A 22,550-nucleotide genomic window follows, 5' to 3' on the forward strand; every position below is an offset into this window, starting at 1 on the left:
GGAAAATCTCTCAGTGTGTATGCACTGGGATTTTTTTCTTCCCAGCGATGTTCACAACATCGCTGTGCATACACGCTGGGCAAAAATGGCCAGTGTGTATGCACCTTTATTCTCTTTCCCTACTACCATCCCTTCTATCCCTGTATGTGAGTATCTAAGCGCTGTGAACACAGTTATATATATATACAGTGTATATTTCTCTCTCTCTCTCTCTCTCTATATATATATATATATATATATATATATATAAATTCCAAAACCCTGGCACTCACACAATCCGTTGCAGGATAATCTTGCGCCGGTGCCCTCCACAGGCCAGCTGGCCTCACATATATAGCTCAATAAGAGGCGGCACTCGGTGACTTTTCAAATGTCAAAAACGTGTATTAGTGGTGGTACATCAACGTTTCGGGGACACCCGTCCCCTTCATCAGGATAACCAAACATAACAAGTGACAGTGTTTAAATAGATCACACTCACCCCCCTTCGCGCTGTCCCTCTGCAGACGCCGCTGGCCACGCTGCTCCGGCTTCCTGTCTGGCGTCCCGGCGCACTTCCTGTGACGCAGAACTGCCGTCTTGGTTGCCAGGCGGGTGGTCATGACGACGCTGTAAACAATCAGACTGCGGATTAGCTTGAGACAAAACCCATGTCATGTGCAAAACAAACAGTGTAATCGACATAGCAGATCCAATCTCTAACACACTTATTTCAAGTGAACAACCTACAACATATTTAATATGTGACTATCAAATAAACAACTTATACATAAAAATGAACAATCTTAAAATATTTGCTTACTCCTTTACTATAAAACCAGAATCTGTACAAGAATTCCGAAGTGTGTTATTAGTATTATTTTTGTGACCCTAAGCTCTTAGCTGCTTCTACCTAGTGATCTCCCCGTGCTCTCCCATGTTATACCGGGGCCCGTTGGTGGAATCTGGTCCTGCCACCTCCAAAAGATTATACAACTATGACCTGACTCAGTGCTCACTCATCACTTTTTATTGGTTCTGTCACTTTGAGCATGATCTCTTTATTTAGTTGTGCTTTGCGATTGGGTACTTATACCCACCCTTTACGTTCTGCACTTGCCCAGCCACCTATTAACTCTATAACTTAATTATCAATACAGGGTTTGAACAATTTCTCCCTTACACCTGGCGATATTTCCGGGCCATTTCCTTACCATCCTCTGTCTGTAGAGTGTTGTCCAGGGGATCACTGAATACGTTGATGAATGTCATCGATTACTTAACGATAAGGACACTTACAGCATATTGACTAAAGATCCCACACCTGAGTATGAAAAAGAGCTTAAATTAATTCTACAGCGGGCCAGGGAGGAGGAGATTATCACCGCGGAAGTGTCAGAAAAATTAACCTCTGACCACCCCATCGTGCCCATATTTTACACGATCCCCAAAATACACAAGGACACACAGAGACCCGCGGGTAGACCCATCATCTCAGCCCGGGGGTCTCTGTGTGAACCAGTGGCGATTTATCTGGACACATATTTACAACCGTGTATACAGGACACATTCACCCATCTTAAAGACTCAAGCACTTTGTGTTAGGATCTCCTGCTCTGTGCTGCCACGTCGCCATGGCAACCGGGAGGCAAGTGTTAGCGAAGTTACCTGAGCGCAGCTGATACTCCGGTCCGGGTTTTTACTGTGTAGTGGTTACAGGCTCTGTGCACGGCAGGGAATCCGGCGCTGGTTTTGTGCTCACAGTCTGTGAGGTCTGAGTGGGGCGTGGACAGCACCTGCCATATAAACCATCCTCTCAGGCTAGGCAAATGCTGCTGAATCTTTGTTTGTTAGTCAGTTCCAGAGAGTTAGCTAGTACTGTGTGACTTTGTATTTACTTGTTGCTTACTGCGAATAGGCCTTGGGATTCGGTACTTCATTCTGCCAATCCGGACCTAGCAGTAAGACTGGAGTCAGTTGTTTGACCTGCTGGGGTTCTTTTGCTATTCTGTGAACCCAGCAGGTTTGCGGCTGTACTCTCAGACCTGCTTGCTTAATCCTCCCTCACTGTGCAGGGCGTCCAGGTGTCAGTTTAGTGGCAGTAAGCTGAACCTGTGCCCTGCAAGTGGGGGTTAGGATTGTGGATACTCTCCTTGTGTCTATATTTCTATCTCTGACCAAGGAGTTTATTCCCACACCCGTTGGTAACCCTTTGGGGTTTTTTCTGTTGCTCTTAGCAACATAATTTCAGGTGCTCCACATGTTAAATCACTACACCTCGCTTCATTGTCCGCTCTATTCCATCTGAGCATTCCTGACACTAGGGAGACACCCAATTCCTGAGCCTTTGGGCTTCTCCGTTCACTTTGTGTTTATTAGTTATTCCATCACCTCCTGTGTATGTTATGTTATACTGTCTGTGAGTTCGTTTGCTTCGCTTCCCTCTCTGTTCATACACCGGTATACTCCTGTTAGCACTGGTGTGCGTAACACTTTTTTACACAAGTTCTTGTCTTTGGGGGTTGTTCCGCCTGACACCACATTGGCCACGATTGACGTGACGAGCCTCTACACATGCATACCCCACAAAATGGGGTTGCAGGCGGTGAGACAGCTCGTCACGGGCAATGCGGCCTATGTGGGACCGGACATAGATTTCTTTTTAGAATTGTTAGAGTACACTCTCACGCATAATTTTTTCATGTTTGACAACAAGTTCTACAGACAGCGAACGGGTTGTGCCATGGGTTCCTCAGTGGCACCCTCGTTCGCTAATGCAGTCATGTGGGAGATCGAGCGTACATTGTTTTTTGAGAGGCCAGAGATAGCTCAAAGGTCGTTCCTGTACTATAGATACATAGATGACCTACTGATATTCTGGCATGGGGCAATACAGGATTTGGAGGAATTAATAGATGAACATAATTCATCTAACAGTCCCGTTAAGTTCACTATGAATCACAACAAAGATGAGATCTGTTTCTTGGATATCTGCATTAGACTAAGGGAGGGATCAGTGCACACCAGTCTTTACAAAAAGCCCACAGATCAAAATACGGTACTCAGATACGACAGCTTTCATCCCGCAGCCACCATCACAGGACTACCATACTCGCAATTCTTGAGAGTATGTAGGACCTGTGATGAAGAACAGGTACTGATTCAACAATTAGACGAAATGGAACTGAGATTAAGTGAGAGAGGTTACCCACGGCAATTGTTACGGACAGCTAGGAAAAAAGCATTAGGTCACAAACGGGAGGATTTGCTGAGGTCCCGCGCTGGCAAGGACATGACTAGCGTAATCCCATGGGTCAGCGAGTTTGACGTGAAAAGCGAATCCACGAAAAAAAGCATGAGATCTTTGTGGCCGATTGTCTCCACAGACCCTGAGTTACAAATGTTTAAACACAAACGCATTTTACCAAGATATGCGAGGGGGAGAAGCCTTAAGAGCATTTTAGTAAAAACTGACATGGCCAAGTTCAAAGACAACCCCAAAAATTTCATGACAAGAAAGAACGGTTGCTTTAAGTGCACCGGGTGCACAACGTGTTCACACATGTCACCCGCTGATTTCATCTCACATCCCTATTCGGGCAAGAAATTCCCCATCAGATGGCCCCTCACGTGCACTACAAAATTTGTGGTCTATGTGATAATTTGCCCCTGTGGCAGGCTCTATGTGGGAAAGACAGAGTGCCAATTTAAAACCAGGATGGCCCAACATAGGCAGGCCATCAGAAGTGCACTTCTGACGGGAAGGGGCGACCAGCCGGTGGCCCGCCATTTCCTGGAAGCCAAACACACCATGGCCACTTTAAAACATCGAATCATAGACCATGTCCCAGAATCAGCGAGGGGGGGCAACAGGGGAAAACAACTGTTACAGCTGGAGTCCAGATGGATTCACAAACTGAACACCCTTAGACCAGGTGGGTTCAATGATAACTTGTGGCTGATAAACTTCCTATAATGACACTCTACAGACAGAGGATGGTAAGGAAATGGCCCGGAAATATCGCCAGGTGTAAGGGAGCAATTGTTCAAACCCTGTATTGATAATTAAGTTATAGAGTTAATAGGTGGCTGGGCAAGTGCAGAACGTAAAGGGTGGGTATAAGTACCCAATCGCAAAGCACGACTAAATAAAGAGATCATGCTCAAAGTGACAGAACCAATAAAAAGTGATGAGTGAGCACTGAGTCAGGTCATAGTTGTATAATCTTTTGGAGGTGGCAGGACCAGATTCCACCAACGGGCCCCGATATAACATGGGAGAGCACGGGGAGATCACTAGGTAGAAGCAGCTAAGAGCTTAGGGTCACAAAAATAATACTAATAACACACTTCGGAATTCTTGTACAGATTCTGGTTTTATAGTAAAGGAGTAAGCAAATATTTTAAGATTGTTCATTTTTATGTATAAGTTGTTTATTTGATAGTCACATATTGAATATGTTGTAGGTTGTTCACTTGAAATAAGTGTGTTAGAGATTGGATCTGCTATGTCGATTACACGGTTTGTTTTGCACATGACATGGGTTTTGTCTCAAGCTAATCCGCAGTCTGATTGTTTACAGCGTCGTCACGACCACCCGCCTGGCAACCAAGACGGCAGTTCCGCGTCACAGGAAGTGCGCCGGGACGCCAGACAGGAAGCCGGAGCAGCGTGGCCAGCGGCGTCTGCAGAGGGACAGCGTGAAGGTGGGTGAGTGTGATCTATTTAAACACTGTCACTTGTTATGTTTGGTTATCCTGATGAAGGGGACGGGGGTCCCCGAAACGTTGATGTACCACCACTAATACACGTTTTTGACATTTGAAAAGTCACCGAGTGCTGCCTCTTATTGAGAGTCACTAGACAAGTCACAAGAGACTACATGAATGTGTAAATATATATTTTTAACACACTGCAAATTGTATAGAAACTGAAAGTATTTCAGTTCTATCTAATTTGCATGTCACCTGGTTATAGGATGATGCTGTTTGACATTGGGGCTGTATTTACACTTCTGTAGTGTTACACTGTTCCAAACCTCAACCCGAACCACATAGAAGCCCCCCTGTGTGACCACAGCACCGGTGGTAGGGGCAGACTGTCTGGATAACAGTCCCACACATCGGTCAGTGTGGGAGGATGCGGCTCACTTCCAGCTGCACAGAGTACACAGGGACAGGGAGAGCAGACTCTGGCCGTTAATCGGAAACCATGTATGGCACTGTGCTACTCACCTCTTCACATCTTCTACTCCATGCTGAGTAGGATGAGGGTAGTGAGTTGTGTGGCAGAGACACGTACGGGGGAGAGTGGGGGCGGGAGAATAGGCGGGATAACAGCGCAGGCGAACACGAATTTGGGGCATAAATTTCACGGCCTGTCCCTATACTGTTTGTTTTTAAAAAAAGAATTCAGAAATGACAGGGGCGGACGGGCCGACAGTGGGGGGGATGGATCAGCCAAGGGTTGGGAAAGCCCTTTCCGTCCTGGTTGATGGTGACATTCCCGGCCTCCTCCTCATGCTGCAGCAGTTCCGTGGCCTCCTCACACAGTTTGTGGTCCCAGCAGAGGGAGCAGATCTTCTACACACCTGTCGGGTGGGCAGAGCGATGGAGGAGGGAGAGGTGGGAACAGCCTTGGACATAAGACTCTGATTCGACACAGTGTGAGCAGGGATCGGGTGACTCACATCCCTCATGGCGTGCACACAGCAGTCACTCTCTACATTTTTTTATTTTAGTTGCACTCAGCGCCATCCTTCAAGTGCTGCCACCCATAGGCTGCTGCCTAAAGCTGCCTAATGGTGTTGACGGCCCTGAGCATTACACATCCTAAATAAACCCTGGTCCTCCAGGATGCACTAGCAGCTTATGCTGATTTAAATGATATGCGGCATGGCTATATTCCGTGCCGAATTGCGACTGTATCAGCATACCAAATTATGTTACAGTGTTTGGCTGGTATCCACTGTAGTATAACAATTTGTATGCAAATACAGTTGCTATTACATGCAGAATACAGGCATGCTGCATATTCACAGCAAAACGATGCGAATAGGATGCACAAGCAGCTCCTGCTGTTTAAAATGACATGCTGCCTATATTCTGTGTGTAATACATAATTAGGTACAGTCACAATTACAGACTGAATATAGCCATGCCGCATAACACTTAAATCAGTATGTGCTGCATCCTAATACATCCATTTGCGTATCAGACATATTTTCGTGTGCAAAATGTGCAAAAATGACCTGTACACTACACACTATTTTTACAGGTCAAAGTGTAAAAAAAAAAATTGTGTCAAAATGTATTAAAAAGTGTTTATTTATTGCAAATGTGCTTGAAAAGTGTACTTATAATTTACTTCTAACATTTTCATTACCAACTTGGCCAAAACAACCACCTCTAAATTCTTTGAGAATTTTAGAGCTGTTTTGTGTCCAACTTGCAATATCGGACTCCATTTCATCGGCCTAGTTGTATACTTAACATGGGCAAAACATGAGTAAAGTCCCCTAATTTTCCCCTTGCTGAGCTTCGATTACTACCCATCCTGTTAATGCTGAAGGGGTTAACACTCCATTCTGCTGTTGCCTGGGAGACGCCAGCAGGACCAGTGAGCAGACAGGCACTAGGACCCTTGGACTTACTTATAATGGAGGAGGGAGTGAGAAGGCTGATGGAGTATTGATTGGCTGTGACAGAGCGGGAAAAATAGGAGGCGGGGTTCACACCATTATGTGTGAGAGGAGACACGCTGTGGAGAGTGGAGCTGCCACTGAGGAGACCGCTGTTATGACAGACGCTGTGGAGAGCGGAGCTGCTGCTGAGGAGACCGCTGTGTGGAGACATGCTGTGGAGAGCAGAGATGCTGCTGAGGAGACGTACAGGTGTCCCCTTTGACCCCCCTGTCTCCGGCCCTGGGGTAGTGAGCACTTTTGGGTGAACAGGGGATGCAAATTGGCCGGGTGAAGGGAGCGAATTGGGCTTTTGTTGTTGGCATTTACACACAGCGGCAACAGCAATTTGCCCCCTTTGCAGGCAATTGAGTTCCCCTCTTAAAGTCTCCAGCAGTTACATGGACTTTGAAAGAAAAGGTTATTAGACTTTGAAGGAAATTAAAGGTACAGTGAAAATTTGATTCCCGGATTGCAAAACAAACAGCAGAATAATTATTTTACTTTGTTTAAAATAAAGTCAAAATATATTGAAAATATTCGGTGGGATGTAATGGAGTCCGAGATCGCTGCTGGTTGGGATGCCGGACGATCTCAGACGTTTTTTTAAAGGGGCAATCGCTGACAAGGCAAAACCATGCCTTGTGTGATTGCCCCTTTATAAAAAGGCCGAGATCGACCAGTATCCCGCACCACCAGGGAACTTGGACTCCATTACATTCTGCCCATGTTATGTTTTGTCAACATAGTGGGCAATTAATACTGAATTATATAATTTACAAAATATATTTTTAGAAAGAAGGTGAGGTATTGTCTACAGATAACTGCATTGTGTGGTTTTGTTTTTATACCCATTTGTTCATATCTTTCCATATAACAAATAAACAGGAGTGTTTTAAAGCGGATCATCCACTAACCAATGTGCTTCTGGAAGTCATTCTGCAGCTTTAGGAATCTGAAAAATGATTAACAGGATTGCTTCCCAAGAGATTTTGCACCAGTGATGTTTTATTTCACTCAATTTCATGACAGACAAGCAAGCAAAATAATTAAAAATATTCCATGGGGCATTTGCTGTTCAGCCACCAAGGTCAGTCCAAGCAGGCGCCTTAACTTTTTGCAATATATTAAAACAATGGAGATATGGTAGTCTGCATCTGCACTGCAGGTTTTGCCTGTCAGATAATTGTAGCCATAGCAATGCAGTAACTCATGCCTCACTCAACATTCTACACCTGTGTCCTGAATAAGCTGAAGACAAGGGGGGTCTTTTCGAGTTGATTGCAACTGTGCTAAATTTAGCACAGCTACGATCATTCACACTGAACGATCATTCACACTGACATGCGGGGGGACGCCCAGTACAGGGCTAGTCCGCCCCACATGTCAGTGCTGCCCCCACCTCCCCCGCAGAAGTGCAAAGGCATCGCACAGTGGCGAAGCCTTTGTACTTCAAGAGTAGCTCCCGACCAGCGCAGCTATGCCCGATTCTCACTATGCAACATGGGCTAGGTCGGCACATAGTCAGTATCGCAAGCACACTCATTATGTCTTGCGATACTGACTATGTGCGATTTTGGCTAATTGTCAATTTTGACTATCTCTTCTATAGGGATAGTCAAAATTGACTTACCTGCACAGTCTATCTTTTCTTGCGATGCCGACCGCGCATCGGCCTTGAATCGAGATCGCAAGGTGACTTTCACCTTGCGATCTGCACTAACTTTTCTTACGATTTTGACTATATAGTGAAAATCGTAAGTAAAAATCTCACCATGTGTACACACCATAACTGTGACAAGTATGGATGAAATAAGTATTCCCCTTTATGGAGGTATGTAATAAATAACAAATTGGAGAAAGGAGGGGGGTCTATTTACTAAACCTTGGAAAGATAGAGAACCAGGCTTGGACTGGCCCACAGGGGTACAGGGGAAACCACCGGTGGGCACCTCCTGCTCTAAGGATCAGGTTCCAGACTGTGCACTTGAATTATACATTATACATATGTTACCTTATACTGGACTATAGTGTATTTTCTACAGTGCATTGCTGTTATTAATCTGGTACATTATCATGCATACAGCAGCTGAATTTACTGAATTTAATGAAGGGGCCCAGATGTTGCACTCTCTGCAGACTGGCCACACCACTAAACATGGGCCCCTACCACTGCATTCCCCTGGTGGGCCCTACATGCCCCACTCCGACACTGTAGAGAACTTACCGACCAACCAGCTCCTAACTGTAATTTTTTAGACAAGGCCTGTAACATGGCAGCTAAGAGCTTATTGAACTTTATAAAGACACCCCAATGTCGATAGACAATATGTTGACATCATCAGAATGCCGACAACCACAATGTCATCTTACAAAAAGTCCAGTCTGACAAAATATAGGGGTCTATTATTTAGTAAGCCTTGGATGGAGATAAAATCACTGGAGATAAAGTCCCAGCCAATCGGCTCCTACCTGTCATTTTTCAAACACAGCCTGTGGCATGGCAGTTAGGAGCTGATTGGCTGGTACTTTATCTCCAGCGACTTTATCTCCATCCAAGGCTTAATAAATAGACCCCATAGACAGGTACATAATAACAAAACCCAATTTTAACCCTAACACTACAATGTCTATTGTTGACACTTTGACTGCATAATACCTAAAGCAGAAGTGTGCTTTTACAACTCAAAATGCCACATCTATTATGGCAGATACAGTATAATAAAGATAGGACATGCTATATATTAAAAATAAGAATAAAAATGTGTATTTAATAATGAAAGTTATACACAAATAATAACTACACTAATCAAATGCACATATGCATCGTACAAATGCATGCAAACTTCAAGAATAGAAAATACCTATATCATGTTATACACACCTGCTGCAGATACACAATGATCTTATGATTAGATCTTATGATTGAGCCTGTAACAAATTCATATATATAATCAAAATGTGGAGCCTCACAAAAAATATATATAAAAAATGTTCTTTGTATAAGGGAAGTCATTCCGACCAATTCGCATGCAGCGGTTCTTCGCTGCGGTGCGGATGGGTCGGAACAGCGCATGCGCGGTGGCCGCATTGCGCACGCGTGTTGTTGCGGGCAGTGGCCAGAACAAATAAGAAAGTGATCGCTAGCACAATCGCAAGAAGATTGACAGGGAGGAGGTGTTCCGGGGCGTCTACTCACCGTTTTCTGGGCGTGGAGATCCGAACGCAAGTGTGTCCAGGCGTTTGGAGGGCGGATGTATGATGTCAATCCCGGGAACTTCGTCGCTGGATCCATCGCACAGGTAAGTAGGTCTGACCCTGGTCTTGTTTTGCAGGAATCTTTTGTAGCATAGCAGGGCTGCACAAGCGATCGCAGCCCTGCTATGCTAAAATACACTCCCCCATAGGCGGCATCAAGATGATCGCACAAGCAGCAAAAAGTTGCTACGTGTGATCAACTCGGAATGACCACCCAGGTGCCTTAGTATATAGAAGGAACTAATCAGTCACAGCAGCAACTGTAGCCAACAGTGGCGGCTCCAGAGGTGGGGGTGCAGCAGAGGCGGAACTACCGCCAGTGCAACCAGTGCGTTGCACTGGGGCCCGCCTCTGTCCAGGGGCCCAAAGCATGTAATGAGTCAAACTGACTCATTACATGCCGCTGTGCGCTGCGGGCAACCGCTGCCCGCAGCGCACAGCCGCCCGGAGAGAGGAGAGGAGCAGCGGTACGGGGGAAGGAGGAGGAGGGAGGTGAAGGAGGGAGCCGCAGCAGCGCTTTGTTACTGGTGGAGGCGCTGCTGCTGCTGCTGCTCCTCTGCTTCACTATAGGCTGTCTTCCGAGAACAGCCTATAGTGAAGCAGAGGGACAGCAGCAGCAGCGCCTCCACCAATAACACAGCGCTGCTGCGGCTCCCTCCTCCACCTCCCTCCTCCTCCTTCTCTCCTGCCCGGGAATCGTCAAGCTGCACCGAGGAGCCTGAGCCTGCGGAGAGGGTAAGTATAATTCTTCTTTCTTTCTTTCTTTCTTTCTTTCTTTCTTTCTTTCTTTCTTTCTTTCTGCCTGCCGCAATGTGTAAAAATGGGGGACTGCCTGCCGCAATGTGTAAAAAGGGGGAATCTGCTTGCCGCTATGTGTAAAAATGGGGGACTGCCTGCCGCTATGTGTTAACGGGGAATCTGCCTGCCGCAATGTGTAAAAAGGGGGAATCTGCCTGCCGCAATGTGTAAAAAGGGGGAATCTGCTTGCCGCTATGTGTAAAAATGGGGGACTGCCTGCCGCTATGTGTAAAAAGGGGGAATCTGCCTGCCGCAATGTGTAAAAAGGGGGAATCTGCTTGCCGCTATGTGTAAAAAGGGGGGACTGCCTGCCGCTATGTGTAAAAAGGGGGAATCTGCCTGCCGTAATGTGTAAAAAGGGGGATGCTGTCTGCCGTAATGTGTAACAAGGGCACGCTGTCTGCCGTAATGTGTAAAAAGGGGACGCTGTCTGCCGTTGTGAAAAAAGTGTACGCTGTCTGCCGTAATGTGTAAAAAGGGGATGCTGTCTGCCGTAATGTGTAAAAAGGGGGACGCTGTCTGCCGTTATGTGTAAAAAGTATACGCTGTCTGCCGCTATGTTTAACAAGGGCACGCTGTCTGCCGTTATGTGTAAAAAGTGTACGCTGTCTGCCGCTATGTGTAACAAGGGCACGCTGTCTGCCGTTATGTGTAAAAAGGGGACGCTGTCTGCCGTTATGTGTAAAAAGTGCACGCTGTCTGCCGTAATGTGTAAAAAGGGGACGCTGTCAGCCGTAATGTGTAAAAAGAGGAATCTGTCCGCTGTAAGGTGTAAAAGGGTCTCTACCTGGTGTAGTGGTGCTACTGTGCAGCGTAATTTGAGTATTGGAGACTACTATGCACCGTTTTATGCATTGGTATTATTTTGTGCCCACACCCCTTCCCCACGAAGCCACGCCACTATGTATTTTTGCGCGCACCTACGGGGCGCACTGCCCCTGTTTTGCATGCAGGGGTGGGGCTCCGATGCCGTTTCTTGCACACAGTGCTATAATGTCTAGTTACGGCACTGTTGCTAGGTATCCATTTCTCTGGCCCTGAGCAGGTCCCCCTCACCAGATCCTCTCCAGGGGTGAGGGGGTGGACTTGGATGGGATGTGGGGGTGGGGGGGCCCAAAGCATTTTGTCGCACCTGGGCCCACCGCTCGCTAGTTCCGCCACTGGGGTGCAGCACAGTCAAAAATTCAAATAGGGGTGCCACACCAACTGTTATTCCAAGCTGAATAACTGGCAGTTGGTGTGGCTCCCCTATTTGAACTTTGGACTGCGCTGCAGCCCCTCCTCTGGAGACGCCATTAGTAATAAACCATCTCTTCCCAAACACAATGCGGTGTATATTTACTAAAGTTCATTTCAATCGATTTTGTATCAATTTCAAATAGATGGAGATCTATCTAAATCGATGTTGTACTTCCAGGGCTAAAATACATATTTACTAACTTTTAATAATGAATATTAAAAAAATCATCTGTTAGTAAATGTGTGTTTCAGCCGGGTGTGGATCAACAGATCTATAGTAAACAGATAGTCAATAGATCGATCCAATATGGTCAACATGCATTAGGTCAACAGTGTCAAAATGTCGAAACACTTAATTGAATTATATACTAGATATAATAAAATCAGGCGCTCTAGTAAGTAGTGTTAAACTATTGGTCAGTTATAAATGGTAATGTGCAGCTTCCACGCGTAATATAAATTACCAAAACTGCAACAAATTATTCAACTTGTGAATTAAGGGAGCGCAACAACAGTCTGTTATAACTGGATGCTATACATTTATTAATAATGGTTAAAATACAATTTTAAAATCAGTAATAAAATACAATGTCTCCGTAACCGCAATAAAGAATTAGTTGTTGACACAGCTACTATGTAGCATAGATTAGAATGTCATTAGAGCACAGTTCCTGTAGGAGCTGAAATAGCAACAATGAATATGCTCACATGAGAACGTTTTCCAACCGGTATTATAATTGCTTTAAGTGCAGCTTGCACTACAATATTGAAATGTCGCCTGGACTCTTACATGTAAAGCCATGCGAATGCCACGCTATGCTACCACCTCCCTGCTACCGCAGAAAGCTCACCAGCTCGATGTGCAATTTTCCACTTCCAGGCATGGTCACTGGTGCGCTATATGGGAGCAGCGGTATGAAGTTGTTGACCGGGGAGGGAGGGAGGGCGCGGCTCCTGGTCCGGCAAGCGTGAAGCGGAGTCCAATATAGGTGCAGGTAGACAAGTGAGCAGTAAGGTGCTATACCGGTGGTATAAAGGCTACAGGTGGTACAGGAGACCCCTTGACGCGTTTCTCCGTGGCAACGGTTTCCTCAGAAGGGGCTGTTGGTTATTCCATTCCCAGTATATTTAAGGGATAAACTGACCAATCAGTAGAACACACAGGTAGGCTCATATATAGCCGGGATGCCGTTGTCTGTATACTGGCGGCTGACATCTCGACCGTCGGTATTTCATACTGATCCCGTAGATAAAATGTATCCAATGCACAGGCCAGATTGCATCTGTTCTAGTATCCAAGGAAAAAATAAATAATTCGGCCCTTACCCTGTAAAGCAGCAATCACATGAAATATGTAACATAAATAACTGTGGCAGTCATTAAAAAAGGAAGAAGCTATTTACCAATTGTAGTTTGTTTCTTCAGGCTTCTATTGGTGATTTAAAAATATGTGGCCTGACATGACCACCACAGTCACATGCTATAGTTAGCTGGGAAGCTTTGGAACGTCCCTCTGAGCTCTATCTGCACTTACTATATTACTGTGTACTATTACAATCCTCCTTCACCCTACTCTTTCATCACATGACATACTGACAGCCTGGCAGCCATGCAGATGTAGCAGTAAGATGAGCATGGCTACATCTGTATGTTGTAACCTGCATAGTCATTTTCAAAATATGATCATTTGTATACGGGTAGCTAAGCAAGGCCTTATTATCCATGACTGGCTCAGGCTTGGACTGGTCCACAGGGGTACAGGGGAAACCACCGGTGGGCCCCACTGCCTGGGGGCCCACCTCCTGCTCTAAGGATCAGGTTCCAGACTATGCACTTGAATTATACATTATACATACATTACCTTATACTGGACTATGGTGTATTTTCTAGAGATGAGCGCCTGAAATTTTTCGGGTTTTGTGTTTTGGTTTTGGGTTCGGTTCCGCGGCCGTGTTTTGGGTTCGAACGCGTTTTGGCAAAACCTCACCGAATTATTTTTGTCGGATTCGGGTGTGTTTTGGATTCGGGTGTTTTTTTCCAAAAACACTAAAAAACAGCTTAAATCATAGAATTTGGGGGTCATTTTGATCCCAAAGTATTATTAACCTCAAAAACCATAATTTACACTCATTTTCAGTCTATTCTGAATACCTCACACCTCACAATATTATTTTTAGTCCTAAAATTTGCACCGAGGTCGCTGTGTGAGTAAGATAAGCGACCCTAGTGGCCGACACAAACACCGGGCCCATCTAGGAGTGGCACTGCAGTGTCACGCAGGATGTCCCTTCCAAAAAACCCTCCCCAAACAGCACATGACGCAAAGAAAAAAAGAGGCGCAATGAGGTAGCTGTGTGAGTAAGATTAGCGACCCTAGTGGCCGACACAAACACCGGGCCCATCTAGGAGTGGCACTGCAGTGTCACGCAGGATGGCCCTTCCAAAAAACCCTCCCCAAACAACACATGACGCAAAGAAAAAAAGAGGCGCAATGAGGTAGCTGTGTGAGTAAGATTAGCGACCCTAGTGGCCGACACAAACACCGGGCCCATCTAGGAGTGGCACTGCAGTGTCACGCAGGATGGCCCTTCCAAAAAACCCTCCCCAAACAGCACATGACGCAAAGAAAAAAAGAGGCGCAATGAGGTAGCTGACTGTGTGAGTAAGATTAGCGACCCTAGTGGCCGACACAAACACCGGGCCCATCTAGGAGTGGCACTGCAGTGTCACGCAGGATGTCCCTTCCAAAAAACCCTCCCCAAACAGCACATGACGCAAAGAAAAAAAGAGGCGCAATGAGGTAGCTGTGTGAGTAAGATTAGCGACCCTAGTGGCCGACACAAACACCGGGCACATCTAGGAGTGGCACTGCAGTGTCACGCAGGATGTCCCTTCCAAAAAACCCTCCCCAAACAGCACATGACGCAAAGAAAAAAAGAGGCGCAATGAGGTAGCTGTGTGAGTAAGATTAGCGACCCTAGTGGCCGACACAAACACCGGGCCCATCTAGGAGTGGCACTGCAGTGTCACGCAGGATGTCCCTTCCAAAAAACCCTCCCCAATCAGCACATGATGCAAAGAAAAAGAAAAGAAAAAAGAGGTGCAAGATGGAATTATCCTTGGGCCCTCCCACCCACCCTTATGTTGTATAAACAAAACAGGACATGCACACTTTAACCAACCCATCATTTCAGTGACAGGGTCTGCCACACGACTGTGACTGATATGACGGGTTGGTTTGGACCCCCCCCAAAAAAGAAGCAATTAATCTCTCCTTGCACAAACTGGCTCTACAGAGGCAAGATGTCCACCTCATCTTCACCCTCCGATATATCACCGTGTACATCCCCCTCCTCACAGATTATCAATTCGTCCCCACTGGAATCCACCATCTCAGCTCCCTGTGTACTTTGTGGAGGCAATTGCTGCTGGTCAATGTCTCCGCGGAGGAATTGATTATAATTCATTTTAATGAACATCATCTTCTCCACATTTTCTGGATGTAACCTCGTACGCCGATTGCTGACAAGGTGAGCGGCGGCACTAAACACTCTTTCGGAGTACACACTTGTGGGAGGGCAACTTAGGTAGAATAAAGCCAGTTTGTGCAAGGGCCTCCAAATTGCCTCTTTTTCCTGCCAGTATAAGTACGGACTGTGTGACGTGCCTACTTGGATGCGGTCACTCATATAATCCTCCACCATTCTATCAATGTTGAGAGAATCATATGCAGTGACAGTAGACGACATGTCCGTAATCGTTGTCAGGTCCTTCAGTCCGGACCAGATGTCAGCATCAGCAGTCGCTCCAGACTGCCCTGCGGGTGGGCTCGGAATTCTGAGCCTTTTCCTCGCACCCCCAGTTGCGGGAGAATGTGAAGGAGGAGATGTTGACAGGTCGCGTTCCGCTTGACTTGACAATTTTGTCACCAGCAGGTCTTTCAACCCCAGCAGACCTGTGTCTGCCGGAAAGAGAGATCCAAGGTAGGCTTTAAATCTAGGATCGAGCACGGTGGCCAAAATGTAGTGCTCTGATTTCAACAGATTGACCACCCGTGAATCCTTGTTAAGCGAATTAAGGGCTGCATCCACAAGTCCCACATGCCTAGCGGAATCGCTCCCTTTTAGCTCCTTCTTCAATGCCTCCAGCTTCTTCTGCAAAAGCCTGATGAGGGGAATGACCTGACTCAGGCTGGCAGTGTCTGAACTGACTTCACGTGTGGCAAGTTCAAAGGGCATCAGAACCTTGCACAACGTTGAAATCATTCTCCACTGCACTTGAGACAGGTGCATTCCATCTCCTATATCGTGCTCAATTGTATAGGCTTGAATGGCCTTTTGCTGCTCCTCCAACCTCTGAAGCATATAGAGGGTTGAATTCCACCTCGTTACCACTTCTTGCTTCAGATGATGGCAGGGCAGGTTCAGTAGTTTTTGGTGGTGCTCCAGTCTTCTGTACGTGGTGCCTGTACGCCGAAAGTGTCCCGCAATTTTTCTGGCCACCGACAGCATCTCTTGCACGCCCCTGTCGTTTTTTAAAAAATTCTGCACCACCAAATTCAAGGTATGTGCAAAACATGGGACGTGCTGGAATTTGCCCATATTTAATGCACACACAATATTGCTGGCGTTGTCCGATGCCACAAATCCACAGGAGAGTCCAATTGGGGTAAGCCATTCCGCGATGATCTTCCTCAGTTGCCGTAAGAGGTTTTCAGCTGTGTGCGTATTCTGGAAAGCGGTGATACAAAGCGTAGCCTGCCTAGGAAAGAGTTGGCGTTTGCGAGATGCTGCTACTGGTGCCGCCGCTGCTGTTCTTGCGGCGGGAGTCCATACATCTACCCAGTGGGCTGTCACAGTCATATAGTCCTGACCCTGCCCTGCTCCACTTGTCCACATGTCCGTGGTTAAGTGGACATTGGGTACAACTGCATTTTTTAGGAGACTGGTGAGTCTTTTTCTGACGTCCGTGTACATTCTCGGTATCGCCTGCCTAGAGAAGTGGAACCTAGATGGTATTTGGTAACGGGGGCACACTGCCTCAATAAATTGTCTAGTTCCCTGTGAACTAACGGCGGATACCGGACGCACGTCTAACACCAACATAGTTGTCAAGGACTCAGTTATCCGCTTTGCAGTAGGATGACTGCTGTGATATTTCATCTTCCTCGCAAAGGACTGTTGAACAGTCAATTGCTTACTGGAAGTAGTACAAGTGGGCTTACGACTTCCCCTCTGGGATGACCATCGACTCCCAGCGGCAACAACAGCAGCGCCAGCAGCAGTAGGCGTTACACGCAAGGATGCATCGGAGGAATCCCAGGCAGGAGAGGACTCGTCAGACTTGCCAGTGACATGGCCTGCAGGACTATTGGCATTCCTGGGGAAGGAGGAAATTGACACTGAGGGAGTTGGTGGGGTGGTTTGCGTGAGCTTGGTTACAAGAGGAAGGGATTTACTGGTCAGTGGACTGCTTCCGCTGTCACCCAAAGTTTTTGAACTTGTCACTGACTTATTATGAATGCGCTGCAGGTGACGTATAAGGGAGGATGTTCCGAGGTGGTTAACGTCCTTACCCCTACTTATTACAGCTTGACAAAGGGAACACACGGCTTGACACCTGTTGTCCGCATTTCTGGTGAAATACCTCCACACCGAAGAGCTGATTTTTTTGGTATTTTCACCTGGCATGTCAACGGCCATATTCCTCCCACGGACAACAGGTGTCTCCCCGGGTGCCTGACTTAAACAAACCACCTCACCATCAGAATCCTCCTGGTCAATTTCCTCCCCAGCGCCAGCAACACCCATATCCTCCTCATCCTGGTGTACTTCAACACTGACATCTTCAATCTGACTATCAGGAACTGGACTGCGGGTGCTCCTTCCAGCACTTGCAGGGGGCGTGCAAATGGTGGAAGGCGCATGCTCTTCACGTCCAGTGTTGGGAAGGTCAGGCATCGCAACCGACACAATTGGACTCTCCTTGTGGATTTGGGATTTCAAAGAACGCACAGTTCTTTGCGGTGCTTTGCCTTTTGCCAGCTTGAGTCTTTTCAGTTTTCTAGCGAGAGGCTGAGTGCTTCCATCCTCATGTGAAGCTGAACCACTAGCCATGAACATAGGCCAGGGCCTCAGCCGTTCCTTGCCACTCCGTGTGGTAAATGGCATATTGGCAAGTTTACGCTTCTCCTCCGACAATTTTATTTTAGGTTTTGGAGTCCTTTTTTTACTGATATTTGGTGTTTTGGTTTTGACATGCTCTGTACTATGCCATTGGGCATCGGCCTTGGCAGACGACGTTGCTGGCATTTCATCGTCTCGGCCATGACTAGTGGCAGCAGCTTCAGCACGAGGTGGAAGTGGATCTTGATCTTTCCCTAATTTTGGAACCTCAACATTTTTGTTCTCCATATTTTAATAGGCACAACTAAAAGGCACCTCAGGTAAACAATGGAGATGGATGGATTGGATACTAGTATACAATTATGGACGGGCTGCCGAGTGCCGACACAGAGGTAGCCACAGCCGTGAACTACCGCACTGTACTGTGTCTGCTGCTAATATATAGACTGGTTGATAAAGAGATAGTATACTCGTAACTAGTATGTATGTATAAAGAAAGAAAAAAAAACCACGGTTAGGTGGTATATACAATTATGGACGGGCTGCCGAGTGCCGACACAGAGGTAGCCACAGCCGTGAACTACCGCACTGTACTGTGTCTGCTGCTAATATATAGACTGGTTGATAAAGAGATAGTATACTCGTAACTAGTATGTATGTATAAAGAAAGAAAAAAAAAACCACGGTTAGGTGGTATATACAATTATGGACGGGCTGCCGAGTGCCGACACAGAGGTAGCCACAGCCGTGAACTACCGCACTGTACTGTGTCTGCTGCTAATATATAGACTGGTTGATAAAGAGATAGTATACTCGTAACTAGTATGTATGTATAAAGAAAGAAAAAAAACCCACGGTTAGGTGGTATATACAATTATGGACGGGCTGCCGAGTGCCGACACAGAGGTAGCCACAGCCGTGAACTACCGCACTGTACTGTGTCTGCTGCTAATATATAGACTGGTTGATAAAGAGATAGTATACTCGTAACTAGTATGTATGTATAAAGAAAGAAAAAAAAACCACGGTTAGGTCACTGGTATATACAATTATGGATGGGCTGCCGAGTGCCGACACAGAGGTAGCCACAGCCGTGAACTACCGCACTGTACTGTGTCTGCTGCTAATATATAGACTGGTTGATAAAGAGATAGTATACTCGTAACTAGTATGTATGTATAAAGAAAGAAAAAAAAACCACGGTTAGGTCACTGGTATATACAATTATGGACGGGCTGCCGAGTGCCGACACAGAGGTAGCCACAGCCGTGAACTACCGCACTGTACTGTGTCTGCTGCTAATATATAGACTGGTTGATAAAGAGATAGTATACTCGTAACTAGTATGTATGTATAAAGAAAGAAAAAAAAAACCACGGTTAGGTCACTGGTATATACAATTATGGACGGGCTGCCGAGTGCCGACACAGAGGTAGCCACAGCCGTGAACTACCGCACTGTACTGTGTCTGCTGCTAATATATAGACTGGTTGATAAAGAGATAGTATACTCGTAACTAGTATGTATGTATAAAGAAAGAAAAAAAAACCACGGTTAGGTCACTGGTATATACAATTATGGACGGGCTGCCGAGTGCCGACACAGAGGTAGCCACAGCCGTGAACTACCGCACTGTACTGTGTCTGCTGCTAATATATAGACTGGTTGATAAAGAGATAGTATACTCGTAACTAGTATGTATGTATAAAGAAAGAAAAAAAAACCACGGTTAGGTCACTGGTATATACAATTATGGACGGGCTGCGGAGTGCCGACACAGAGGTAGCCATAGCCGTGAACTACCGCACTGTACTGTGTCTGCTGCTAATATATAGACTGGTTGATAAAGAGATAGTATACTCGTAACTAGTATGTATGTATAAAGAAAGAAAAAAAAACCACGGTTAGGTAGTATATACAATTATGGACGGGCTGCCGAGTGCCGACACAGAGGTAGCCACAGCCGTGAACTACCGCACTGTACTGTGTCTGCTGCTAATATATAGACTGGTTGATAAAGAGATAGTATACTCGTAACTAGTATGTATGTATAAAGAAAGAAAAAAAAACCACGGTTAGGTCACTGGTATATACAATTATGGACGGGCTGCCGAGTGCCGACACAGAGGTAGCCACAGCCGTGAACTACCGCACTGTACTGTGTCTGCTGCTAATATATAGACTGGTTGATAAAGAGATAGTATACTCGTAACTAGTATGTATGTATAAAGAAAGAAAAAAAAACCACGGTTAGGTCACTGGTATATACAATTATGGACGGGCTGCCGAGTGCCGACACAGAGGTAGCCACAGCCGTGAACTACCGCACTGTACTGTGTCTGCTGCTAATATATAGACTGGTTGATAAAGAGATAGTATACTCGTAACTAGTATGTATGTATAAAGAAAGAAAAAAAAACCACGGTTAGGTCACTGGTATATACAATTATGGACGGGCTGCCGAGTGCCGACACAGAGGTAGCCACAGCCGTGAACTACCGCACTGTACTGTGTCTGCTGCTAATATAGACTGGTTGATAAAGAGATAGTATACTACTAATATTATATACTGGTGGTCAGGTCACTGGTCACTAGTCACACTGGCAGTGGCACTCCTGCAGCAAAAGTGTGCACTGTTTAATTTTAATATAATATTATGTACTCCTGGCTCCTGCTATAACCTATAACTGGCACTGCAGTAGTGCTCCCCAGTCTCCCCCACAATTATAAGCTGTGTGAGCTGAGCAGTCAGACAGATATATAATATATATAGATGATGCAGCACACTGGCCTGAGCCTGAGCAGTGCACACAGATATGGTATGTATGTGACTGAGTCACTGTGTGCTGTGTATCGCTTTTTTCAGGCAGAGAACGGATTATAAATAAAAGTGGTGGTCACTGGTCACTATCAGCAAAACTCTGCACTGTACACTACTGAGTACTCCTAATGCTCCCCAAAATTAGTAAATCAAGTGTCTAAACGGAGAGGACGCCAGCCACGTCCTCTCCCTATCAATCTCAATGCACGTGTGAAAATGGCGGCGACGCGCGGCTCCTTATATAGAATCCGAGTCTCGCGATAGAATCCGAGCCTCGCGAGAATCCGACAGCGTCATGATGACGTTCGGGCGCGCTCGGGTTAACCGAGCAAGGCGGGAAGATCCGAGTCGCTCGGACTCGTGAAAAAAAACATGAAGTTCTGGCGGGTTCGGATTCAGAGAAACCGAACCCGCTCATCTCTAGTATTTTCTACAGTGCATTGCTGTTAATCTGGTACATTATCATGCATGCAGCAGCTGAATTTACTGTATATATTTATGAAGGGGCCTATACATTGCACTCACTAATGGTTAGTCAAACCAATGAGGTTTGACTGGCCACACCCCTAATATGGGCCCCTACCACTGTATCCCCCCGGTGGGCCCTATATGCCCCAGTCCGACACTGGACTGGCTAGTCTGAAGCCTTGGGGCCCACAGGGACTTGAGGCCCATAAATTATTTTTGCTGAGGCACGGTTATCTGTTCCCTAGGACTTCAATGGTCAAAGGCACTTTGTACTCTGAACTGTAACAAGGCACACTTGTAGTCAGCTGAGGTTTGTTTTAAGACAATGGGGGGGAGCGACAGTGGACCAATAGTGCAGTAGCGCTATTTCAAAAGAGAAAAGAGAAGAAAGAATGATTGTGCTGTGAGAAAAGAGGTCAGCAGACTTTATTTGAACTGGGTATCGGTTCCGTGTGTCACAACTGAGGGCTGGTGTTGGTGTGAGGCTACCTCAGTTGTAGGGGCTGGTGTAAATGTGAATCTGGGTGGCTGAATAGGACTCCTAGACATAGAGGACTTCTACCACCAATGCCCGAAGATGTGACCACGACAACAAAGATAAAATGAAGACTTGTTTATTCAAACACAGTTCTGATGGTACACTGGCAGTTGCACAGTATGGTATGAGAAATTATTAAAAACAGTACATAGTTTCACAACAGTAGCAGTTGTAACTTTCCCCTAGGTGTGGTATCCGCACAAGACTAGCTTGGGAAATAAGGAGATGGTCAGTCCTTACCAACACCTGGGTGCTGTAGAATAGATGAGAGCTGGAACTGGTCAGCAGATGGAATACAGAGGCTGAACGTACTGCAGAATGAATGGTGTTTGTAAACTGCCGGTTTTGCCGGATGAAACGGATGTTTGAAGAACTGTAAAAGAAATGCAGATCCGGATGTAATGGATAATGAGGTTGAATAGTACTGTAGATGCTAGAGATCGAAGACTTGAGAAATAGATGACTTGATACTGTAAATATCCAGAACACCGATGGCGGAGCACCGATGATAATAGGTAGCTGAACACCACTGGAAGCCCAATGCTGGAAGCTGGTGTTTTATGAGGCACTGCCCACTGCAGAATACACTGGGAATGCTATGAAGTCAGGCTGGCACTGCAGGGTGGTGATTGGTGCAGGTCTCT

The 22,550-nt window shown here is 46.1% G+C and overlaps 1 protein-coding gene across 3 annotated transcripts in view; it reads left to right on the forward strand.

The window, feature by feature from the left end:
• The first annotated feature begins 6,718 nt into the window (after positions 1-6,718).
• ZRANB3 (zinc finger RANBP2-type containing 3) overlaps positions 6,719-22,550 on the forward strand; it is an 894,936-nt gene continuing 879,104 nt past the window's right edge. For all 3 annotated transcript variants that reach the window (XM_063933768.1, XM_063933769.1, XM_063933776.1), the window contains exon 1: positions 6,719-7,106. The gene's annotated coding sequence lies outside the window, so the exon portion shown is untranslated. The remainder of the gene's footprint in view (positions 7,107-22,550) is intronic.

This window comes from Pseudophryne corroboree, chromosome 7 (assembly GCF_028390025.1).
Source record: "Pseudophryne corroboree isolate aPseCor3 chromosome 7, aPseCor3.hap2, whole genome shotgun sequence".
In the NCBI taxonomy this organism is placed as follows: Eukaryota; Metazoa; Chordata; class Amphibia; order Anura; family Myobatrachidae; genus Pseudophryne; species Pseudophryne corroboree.